This window comes from Parasteatoda tepidariorum, chromosome 4 (genome assembly GCF_982258835.1).
Source record: "Parasteatoda tepidariorum strain Cologne lab strain chromosome 4, Ptep-v5.0, whole genome shotgun sequence".
In the NCBI taxonomy this organism is placed as follows: domain Eukaryota; kingdom Metazoa; phylum Arthropoda; class Arachnida; order Araneae; family Theridiidae; genus Parasteatoda; species Parasteatoda tepidariorum.
Window position 1 is genome coordinate 27,857,533 of NC_141758.1, and position 11,898 is coordinate 27,869,430.

Below are 11,898 nucleotides of genomic sequence, written 5' to 3' on the forward strand. Positions count from 1 at the left end.
GAATATAATTGGTTTGTTTTATTTACTTGTCAACCACTACAGATTCAATTCTCAAATATACATTATAAATTTCTTTTAAGTACTTTTAGAATAGAATTTGGGTTCATGCGCACAAGTGGTTCGCTTTTTAAATAATCTGCGCTGACTACTTATAAGAAACCGTGTGGAGGCTTTCTGATGTAGGAGGTGATGCTTTAACTCACCCACCTTTCGTATGCATTCCCAAACCGTAAATATTCATTAGTGTTTATTTTACTATTGCACTTTAATTTGTAGTGTATCCAAGTCTTCGCGTTGTTGCCACTCAGTCCAAATCGCACACAATATTAACCTTCATCTATGAAAAGGTACCGCACCATGCGAATCGAGTTAACATGTCTTATATACTAGTGAATTAGAATTATATTTATGAGGTGGTAGATACACTACACGGCTCTCACGATCCGCACTCAAAAGTACGGTGATCTTAATACAGCTCTCCCGGCTTCGCACAAAAGCAGCAATGATTCAACTAGTGGTATCCATTCATCGAATTCTATCACAGATGTAATTCTGGTGGGGGAGTACTGTAGTGTATCTACCACTACAAAAATGCATTCTACCTTTTTTCATGCACTTTTTTATTGCTTGTAATTTTATTATTACCTAATAATGGGTAAGTGCCATTTTTTTTCTCTCTCTCAAGAACTCTATTTTGCTCCCCAAACTTTATTTTTGTCATGTATGTTTCTTAGTCTAATTTCCGGAGGAATGGGAAAAGGGCCGTAAGGCCTCACAAGCCCCGTTCCACTACAACGAACGAACCCTAAGGAAAAGTAGATATTGTTGATTAGTTAAAAGAAAAGAATAGATTTACACCTCCGGAAAACTAGTTAAAACTGAAATGGTTTTACTACCAGTTTTTCCACTTTTCCGCCTCGCTTTCACCCATGGTGAGGTCAGCTGTACGTGTGATTTTTGGATAAGTAGTTCAAGCACTTTGCTGGCTGAAGAAGCAACTTGCTCAAAAACTTTAGTTATCTAGCTGTAGATGAGGTTCTTAGCCCCAGGAAATAGTATACGTAAAAGTACAGATGTAATTTGCTCAAAAATTAGTTTTTTTGTTCGCAGATGAGAGCAAAGTATCTACATGAGGGAACGCCTTGCATTCTTTTCGCAGGTTAAACGGCAATAAAGTCGCATTTTATGCAATACTTTGAATATTTGGCATGTAGTGGTGGAAAAATTGCTTAAAATGAAAAACATTAAACCGAAAATTACTTAAATTTCGTTACCAAAAGAAAATATTTCTTTTTTTCACCATAGAGGAGCAAGTTTGAATATCTGTAGTTCTCTACAACCCTATAATATTTTTTTAAAATAGTGTAGTAGTTTGCAGTCCTGCATTATCAATATTTCAGTGAAACAGTATGCACAAGATGAAAGATTGTATTAATATAATTCTAATATTTAAATTATTTTATTGTTTGATCACAATATTCGTATGAAGTAAAAATACAATTGCTCACCTTGACTATCATGGGCTCTTCACATATCTTTCCTTATTTGGCGAACCCATAAGCTTCGGCATTTTTACATTGCAACAAGTTGAAAAGTACTTTAAAAAGTTTGATGGTACATAAACATTTAAATCAACTGGGTATTTTCATTTCATTAGCTACCATCTAATTTTTAAGAGAATCCCAATTCTACAATAAGATTACAAATCTAAATTAGATGATTATTGTTATTTATATAGCCGACCGGCCTGCGTAGGGGTTAGGGAGCTGCCCTTGCATCAGAAAGTTCCTGGGTTCGAATCCCGGACAATGCATGAATGTTCTTTCTTTCCCTGTACTATCTGTTTTTACTGTGGGTGCCCCTGAAGGAGTGGCCAACAAATCTGCCCTTCAGATGCCTCATGGGTGAAAGCCCTTATATAGCAAGACGGAAAAGAGAAAAACCTGGTACGTAAAACATTTCATTCCAGCATTTTTTTCGAAAAAAAATGAAATATCTGTAACTATCAAGATTTCTTTTATAATTCTGGCATATATATAAAACTGCTTCTTTTCCAAGATAAAGTAGATATTGTTAAAAAATTTAAAAAAAGAATAAGTAAACTCCTCCCCAAAACTAGCTATAACTGAGATGGTTTTACTACCAGCCTTTCCTCTTTTCCGTCTCGCTTTCACCCCTGAGATGCCTGTTTAACCTAGGACAGGGATGGCGAACCAATGGCACGCGTGCCATTTATGGCACGCGACACAATATTTTGGGCACTCCACCGATCACAATTGTTATTACGCTATGAAACAATTAAATTAAAATTCACAAAAAACAAACAAAATATTAAACATTTACTAATAAAAAAATTAAAAATTAATATTAAAAAACAATTAATAACCGTAAAAAACAAGCTAACAATAAATAACTAGCAAAAAAAATCAACGGTCCTGCTTAAACTAACATCTTAGAACCTAAAATAAGTCATCTAATCTGCAACAACAAAAGTCACATTGATGTTACTTTAAGTTGAATTACTTGTATAATTGAGACATTGCAAAATGTATTTTTTTTCAATGTAAATTAAGAGTTTTGAGTTGATAGTTTTTAGTACTATTTTCCCAATAATCACGAAGTCAAAATTACTTGACGGCACGTCTATGACCTCATTAAGCAATTTTTTTTAGAGAAAACGGCACGTTGGTGTATAAAGGTTCGCCACCCCTGACCTAGGACCTAGGTCATTCTCCTGGTGGGCATTGGAAAAAAATGTTATTTATATACCTAAACTGATATTATTTTTCTAAAACAAAATAATTTTGCTACCAGTTACTCACAGTATAATAATAAATAAATTTACTTAACGGATACACTTGTGGAATAATACAATTGCAATGATGCGGCCTCGTTTAATTCATAAATGTTCCATTTGCTTCAATTTGAATGGTTGCATGCCAAGAAAGATTTTATTTTTATTCATTATAACGAATTAGAACTTTTATATTTTACGTTATCGAGTTTGTTCTTTTGCGAAAACATTCGCTATGTTGCGTGTTTTGCATGATTTAAACTTGTTGTATTAAAAAAAAAACTTTTTTTGTTTAATGCATTTAAAAAAAATCTTCAGAATTGAATGAATTATTTGATCCACTTTGGCTGTTTGTACCATTCTCAAAGAGGAAGAGCAAAAAATAAACATATTGGCTCCCTTTCAACTTCTTACTCATGACTTCTTTTCAATTACGTTGAATCCCATTATGCATTTAAACAATAGATCCATGAACTAACAGCTTAGGTACTGAACTCTCTTTGAGATTCGCAGAATGTAGGTTAAAAATACTGTCATCTTCGATGTGTATATTGACTGACCGTCAAGAGAAAACTCATACGGGAAGCCTAAAAGAAACAACTATATGACTGCAAGAGTTTTGAATTTGACTGGACCACTTAAAATGGAGAGCATTATACTGATCTGCCCTTAACAAATCAAATGCGAGATAAAGAATTTCTACTTTTGTTTCGCTTTAGAAGAAAATCGTATCCAAGGAGCAATATTTATTATTCTTTCATCAGTTTCTATAATTGCGAACAGAAAGACGTACGTTTGTTACATTTTGATTAATTCTTATTACTTGTTAATTGATTATTCTAGCTAAAAACTACTATTATTACATAAGAAAGTAAGCAAAAAATAGATTGTGCAACGTCGTTTCAAAAGTTGGCGCTATTTATTCAAATTCTCGTTGGGAGCTTGGCATCCATTTGGCGTGCATTTAGATGTTAACAGGCTCTCTTCTTAGGAATAATGGTTTTTTTCTTAATTTGCAACAGAGTATAGATATGTTAGAGGCAATTATGACATCAGTGTTTCAGATAGAAAAATCAGTGTTTCAGACAAATTCTTTTCATCACTCAACTTACTATAATATTTGCATTAAATTAAATTCTTTTAAATAATTATAATTCTTTTTTATTATTTTAATTCTTTCAATTAATTCTTTTTTATTTTCATTTGTCACTTTAGTAATATATTAGCATAAAATTAAATTCATTTAAATGTTAAAATTCATTCAAAATTAAAAAAAAATATTACCTAATATTAAACAAATATTACCTAATATTTTTCAAAAAAAATCTTTCTAACCAAAAAACAGATTTGTCGAAAAAAATATAAAGATAAAGAAAAGTAAAGTTTTTTTAATCATATCGCATAACGCAAAGGTTTAATTTTAAAATAAGTTAATTTTAATATTCTTGAATGCAAGTAAAAAAAAGAAAAGAAAAAAGAGGAATAGATAACTATTTTATGGAGCAAAATAAAATAATTTACGTAAAGTAGAACAAATGAATGCGAATTAAGTTTTTTAATGCAAGAAATTGTATTCCGTCTAAAATGATTTTAAAAAATAATTTGATTGAATGAATGAATTATAAGAGTATTTTATAAATGTTAAATCTTGAAATGGTTTAAGCTACAAAAAAATTAGAAGCAAAGTACAAAAACAGTAAATAGTTTAAAAAAACTCAGGTTTGAATTCCGTGGGTTATAAAAATATTGTATAAAGAATATCAAGATTTAAAAAAAAAATTTAACTAGTTGCAACTAGTAAATTGCAACCATTTATAACTAAAAAAAATAAACGATTGAAAAATAACTTGGTCTGATGAGGAAATCAGCACAAATAAAGCGCATCAAAAGGGCTGACATACACATTAAAAGCGGGTCACGTAAAAATACGTTTTTGAAATTATTGCGATCCATACATAAGTTTAAAAAGAGGTAGCAAAACTACTTCTTTTTCGCTCTGTTTTTCAAAGAAATTTTCCATTCGTGATTTCTACAAACATAAATGATTCTGTAGTGTTTATGTTACGGTCAATTTGAATAGTGCGATATTAATAACAACCAAATAAGCCAGTAAGAGTGAATAAATGAAGCAAATTTATCACATTAATCGGTTATTATTAATAATAACCAATGAAGTTAAGAAAATGTCATACCTGCCAACTTTCACTCTTTCCGAGAATGGATTTTCAGACTGGTTGTAAAACAATAAACGAAAAACAATTTGACTCAAAAATATATTTATATTTGGATCCCATTGAAATTCGCTTGTGCATAGATTATTATGCTTTTATATATTTATTGAAATTATTTATATGTAGTGGTGGTCAAACTCATTTATAATTATCATTATAATTCAAAAAGTTAATTGGAATAACCTGAGTATTGCTACCACTTTAAATATGAAACTAAAATCTTCTGGAAAATCCGGAAGAGTTGGCAGGTATGCAATGTCATTCTTTTGCGTATATAATAGGAATGTTTCCGTATCGTGATCTGTTAGACTAACTACAATCACTGAGGGGCCAAATTGATTTTAAACTGGAAAAATTAAAAAAAAAAAAAAAACTCGTAGATGTTTGTTTGGGGATGGCTGCGAGTTATACCCTTCAAATTGGTTACTTTTTTGTGATGTTTATAATATTTTTTCGCGGGCCGCTGCCCGAAAGTTACCAAGCATTTTCGATTATCGTGCCACAGATCACGTAATTTTTATTTCTCACTCTGACCAATAGAACCGGTTATTATTAATATTGACCGGTGAGTATTAACCCCTTGGGGATGGGTGATTCAGAAAAGCATTCGTACAAAATCAGAATCAAGTTGCAATTAAATAAAAAACGGTAACTTAAATGTAGTCGTTACTAATTTGACAGACTTACTTTGCTTTTATTTTAATTATTGTTAGCTTAATCATATATATAATCAATGTTAATTCAAAGTATAACTAAATAGTTTTATTTTGAACAAAGTAATGGTGAATTAAATGAATCAAAAAATTATATCTCCGCCCACAAATAAACTGCTAAAGAAATACTTTGATTACCAGTTTTATCTTCTTACCCTGATTGATACGGTTTTTTGCTGTCACGTATTTGTGACAGTCGGCGCGAAAGGGTTAATAATAAACGGATTTATTACTTTAAGCTTAAAGAATATACAAAGAGGCACACCCATGTCGCAATGCTATATAAACCGTTTAAACACAATGTATATTCATATTAATACAAATTAAAAAAAAAATCGGGATTTACAAGTTCACATGTGGAAATGCGTAGCAATAAGTGCTGAAAAAACAAAAAAGAAAAAATATACTGAGATAAACGTTACAATACTCGAGAGTGGTTATTATGTATGCATTAAAAAGATTGATATTTTGAAAAACACGTTGAAATCCGATAATAGCCACCGAAAATACTATCGAAAAAACACATGAATTAACTTTAGTTAATATACAAACTGGACACAAATAAAGAGCTTTAAAATAATTACTAAAATTTGAAATTCAAGCACCATAATTTGTCGAATTAAAAATAATGTGATTTTTGAAACTTCGGAAAATCGTAGCGATAATCACAGAAAACAGCGATCGAAGCACTGCCCTGATTTAGATTTGATGATTCAAAAACTTAAATGTGCTCTTCAAAATTTCCGATATTTTTAATTTCCATAAAAATTATAATAATTTTTCTGTGTTATGTTCAGGTGCTGTCTTGGGCCACACATCAGAAGCTGGCGAGCCGCCGATTGTTCACTCTTGTCATTAGTGTATTATTTCTGGATTGCGCGCCCTCAAATCTCGTGTCCCTCACTACTGCATGGCGGCGGATGCGGGGGTGTTATTTACTCCTCTGTTTGCCAAAAATTATCACTTCCCCTGAAAATAAGCTACATATTAATGATTTTACAACCAGTACTTTTACGATTCCAGAAAGAGCAAATTGCTAAGCTTTTTTTCGCGACTGTAGGCCATTACTAAAATATATATTTAATGGTAAAGTTTATATCAGGGGGCCTATTTTCTAAGCCAATTTTCAATTCCAAGCGGCAGAAGGCCGGATAGCCTGGTTGGTAGGGCACTGAACCCATGTTCAAGAGTCCGTGGGTTCGATCCTCGCCGGTCGAAGACTCCCCGTGTAGTAAATGGTGACTGATGCACGTTAAATCGCAACGTTCTCCATGTTCCCGTAACAAATTATAACCTCTGGGGGTATTGATACAGGAGTTTCCTTGTCTTCTGGATGGGTTTTAAACTACAAGGTCACGGAGTTAAACATTAATAGTCGTAAACCCAAAATTGGGTCAGCTGTTCAACGACGGATATAAAAGAAATATAAAGCAACAGAGAAGATAGAGCGTTCACCTTTCAATGAGGTGAACCGGGTTCGAATCCCAGCGGTGGCTGATCAACACGAATTCCTTACGTGGCTCGCACCGATCGCAGTGCTGACGTGAAATATCATCAGTGCTAGACGGATTAAGGGTTAGAGTGCCCTTGCCATCAGGCTAACAGTGGGAGGTTTTCGTGGTTGTTCTCTTCATGTCACGCAATTGCGGATAAGTTCCTCCAAAGAGTTTTCCACGAAGGCAAATTTCTCCCCCAACACTTGATCAAGGAGCTCCCTCGTCTGCTGGATCGGGTTCGAAATTACAAGGCTACGGAGTTGAACATTGGTTGTCGTAAACCCAAAATTGGGACGGCTGTTCAACGAGGGTTAAAAAAACAACGGAGAATCCATAGCAATAAAAGTCTCTGCATTTATACAAGATTTATATTGATTTTACCTAATCCGGATGCCGGGGATTTCAAATCTAAAATTAGTTTTGTTCGGAAATCTAGGGATTTTTTTTTCAAAATTATCTTTTTACTTTATTCTTTGTCTGAATTTGCAAGTTTATAAAGAACGTTTAAACTTATATACATGCATATACACTTGAGTTTGATATAACATTTGAGAAACAACACTTGACCATAGCTGCCAACCCGGTTGTTTTAAGTTGCTTGTATGTAGCGGTAGACTCATTCTAAATTAAATTTATTAAATCTATAATAAAATGTTAAACTATAAAATTTAATTTCACTCTTAATGTACACATAAAAATATTCTGATAAATCGGAATAAGTTGGCAAGAATGTGCATCTCATCATAAACTGATTTTTATCTGAATGCACTAGTTTAGTTTATAAAGAATGCATTCGATTATAAATATGCATATGCACTCGTTTTCTCGTTTGAAAGTAACACTTAAGACACGAAACATATCGCTGGTTCAAAACTAAAACGACACATCTGCAAGCATAATACGTTTGCAAATATGACCTTAACGTATTATTATCGTCTTCCTACCACTTCCTGCGTAAGAGAGAAGTGGGGCAAATAAATATTCACCCGAGTGAATTTTAAAAAATCCTGGTGAGGAACAAAAAACTAAATTGCATAAAAAATTTTGTTTCCTGAGAGAAACCGATTGTAGATTTGAAATCAGCTACCTTTCAAAAAACCTCATAAAACATTAAAGAAAAGAAAAAAAAACATCCTTATTTTAACCTAAAAGTAGTTTAAGGTATAAATGAAGAAGTTAAAATAGTTGTCTCAGCCTTTCATTCACCCTTGCAATGGATCAATAAAATGTGTACCAAACAAACTTGGGGATTAAACACGGGGGTTCCACGTTCGGCTGACCACCCAATTAGAACATCTGCATCTCAGAGCCCAAAATCAAGCAAACAGGGATGCGCACAGTATTCCTTGGCCCTTCATGGGCTATCGCGCCAATGCCTTTCGTTAAAATAGTTGTGCGGTCTATTTTAATCATTTTTTCTGAATCATAATTCTTCTATAAATACTCGAAATATTATAGTTAATTATTTTACAATGTATTTCTCAAACCATCGCTTTTACTATGTTCAAAATCATTCACCACAAAAAACTAAATCAAAATACATTTAAAGTCGTAAATAAATACTTACATCAAAAAATTCAAAACATTATTAGAATTGACAAATCTTTTTCACTACAATTTTTAATCTTTAACACTATTCGTTTATTACTATTAGACAAATACTTTTAACGATACTGAAAATCTTTATTAGTCTCAAGATAATCATTCGTATTTATTAAATAATACTCTAACTTTATGTAAGATATATAACTTTTTTTTGGAAAGTATTGATTGCTTAATATTACAAAGTCCAAAAAGAACTGTTTTTGAATGCATGCTCTATTTAAACATTATGCCACAGCACTTTAATAATACATGGAAGAAAAAACAGACTTGGAATTTTCAGAGTTTGGCAGATTTGTAATTAATGTCCAAACACATATAGCTTCTGCTACTCACCATATTACCATAAAAAATCCATATCTATTAACGCAATCTCTTTTTTGTCATTTAATATATTATGGTAAACAATCCTTTTACATACCCTGTAGGGCATGTTATTCTCAGCAGAATATGGACATGAACCGCTCGCTACATGGCGATTCAACAAAAAAAGTGGCGACTGAAATTAACCCTTTCGCGCCGAGTGTCACAAATACGTGCCAGCATAAAGCCGTATCAACCAGGGTAAAAAGATAAAACTGGTAATCAAAGTAATTCTTTAGCAGTTTATTTGTGGGAGGAGTTATAATTGTTTGATTTATTTAATTCACCACTACTTTGTTCAAAATAGCAAAGTAAGTCTGTCAAATCAGAAACGACTACATTTAAGTTACCAATTTTTATTTAATTACATCCTGATTCTGATTTGTACGAATACTTTTCTGAATCACCCGTCCCCAAGGGGTTAAGTGAGCAACCGGCCACATCGTTTCATTTATCTATTTATTTATTTTTTTGAAGATTGTTTAATGATAAAAGTACATTAATGCCGAAAGACTAAAAAATCGAATTTTCATTAAAATGTCAGATGCTTCCATTCAAAATTTTGATCTTTCAGAATCCATCAATTTGTTGTGGAAAGATTCATGTGAAAGGAGAGTTATTTAACAGTTCAAATATTTCAAAGTTATAATGTATGCATTCAATTCATTTAGCCTCCAAAATTATTTTTAAATAAAATTCTTTAAAGTCAGAGCGTTTAACTCAATTTTGTCATATATTTATATTATTTTTATTGTTGAGTTAAAAGTGTTGAATTGAGAGTGTTTAAAACCGCAGATAATTTCTAATATGAGTTTTTTTTAAAAAAATATAATCTTATCCAAGCAAATAAAAAGTTTGCAAAAAGTGCTTATTAAATGCAAAGTTCCTATCGATATCAGTCACTAACTAATTAGGCTTGATCAAAAAATGGCTATTAAATTATTAGAGTGTATCAAAAACCGGCTACTAACTGAAAATTTACATTTTCAGGTCTAACAGAATACATGCCGAGTGAAACTTTTAAATTCTAACTTCTTTTTTAATGCACGTTAAAGGAAATACATGAATGTAATTACTATTGATCTGTAGACATTGCATAACTATATAACCTATAGTCTTATTTTAACTTCAAGGATCTGAATTTTTTAGTATTATTAATAAATTATTAACTATAAGCTGCATTTTTGCACGATTTGATTTAGGATGTTTAACAATTCATTTAAAGAAACTTATTTGAAGATAATGCTTCATTTTTTCCAGAAAGTGTAAAAAAAAAGAAAGAAAGAAAAAAAAACAGCAAAAGAAAAAAACAAGTAGGACAAGTTTTATAAACAAACTTTACATTGCAATTTGAATTTTTCATGCAAGGTTATCGGGATATATTTGATGATTTAGAGAAATGATTTTTTGCGTGCTCATGAATCATGACAGAAATGCATAAGACCAAAAGAATTTTATAAAACTATTATCGGAATCAAAGTACACCTACCTGTTCTCAATATAATTGTTCAAATTGTTTATCAATAGTGCTTGGCAAAACTTTCTTAATTCTAAATTAATGAAATATGAGAGCATTATTTTTACTATTACAACGGAGATTTGTTTCTGAAAATACGAAAATTCTGTGATGAGTTGGAGGCTATGATCTATGATCTGGCTATGCCTTTATAAATTGGTAAAGGGAATAAATAATATTGAATAAATTAGCTTTGTTTATTAATTGATATTAAGTTAGTTAAATTTATTTTAATATTTAACAAATATAATAGATTTTTGTCGAAACTTGAGTTGCGTTTAATCTCATTTAATTGTTTACAAACCCGATAGGCCGTGTAAGGGTAAAAATACATGACCAATTGAAATTTTTGTCTCATTCGATAATCTTGGGCAATATATCTTTATAGTCCTGGTTGATTGAACCATATTTTTTATTCAATATAAGTTCTAATAATATAAAATCTGTACATCCAATTTTTACTTTTTTGGAGAAAAAAACTGTACATAAACAGATTTGTAACATTAAATGTATAAAATTACAATTTGTAAGTGCTGAAAATTGCATACTAAAGACAAACTTACCCTGTCCTTTCCAGAAGTTCCGGCAAGCGCCAATTATTATTGTTTAATATTTATAATTTAATTAATCAAGATAAGAAGAAGTATCCGCATTTAACATTGCTTATAAATATATAATTTTATAAAAATCTCCGAACAAATCACAAAAAAACAACACAGATATAAAATGACGTAAAACACTTCGCTTCAAAACATACAAAAATCCATCAAGCAGTAGCCAATCATAACAATCCCTTGACCTTAGTCACTTTTATACAGCAACGTTAGATTGTGGCTACTTCTCTTACCATGTCGACAAATTTCTTCCTATACTAAAAGATGGTAGAGCATCCCATGGAAATCAACAAGAAAAAAAAAAGAAACGCAGCGGGGATATATTTTTAAACGTCTTTGCGGCTTGTCTGTGCTGGAAGATTTTGGAGGATATACTTAGATTGGCGTCTTTTCAAAAAAAAAGGTTCGACTCGGTGCAATAAAAAACCCCTACAGAAAGGCTGGAGTTATATTTTGTGAATCATCTTTTTGTTATACTGGTGGAATAAAAACAATCTTACTTTAAGAAAAGGTTGCTAACTAGAAGGTTATTCTCCCTTTTTTGTCTCTTAGTTTTGTTGTCGCTTGAT

At 31.5% G+C, this 11,898-nt stretch overlaps 1 protein-coding gene across 1 annotated transcript in view; it reads right to left on the reverse strand.

Annotated features, from left to right (window-relative positions):
• The window catches only part of LOC107437665 (uncharacterized), an 82,175-nt gene extending 70,482 nt beyond the window's left edge, over nucleotides 1-11,693 (reverse strand). The window contains exon 1 of the mRNA XM_087160840.1: nucleotides 11,279-11,693. The gene's annotated coding sequence lies outside the window, so the exon portion shown is untranslated. The remainder of the gene's footprint in view (nucleotides 1-11,278) is intronic.
• Nucleotides 11,694-11,898: the final 205 nt, after the last annotated feature.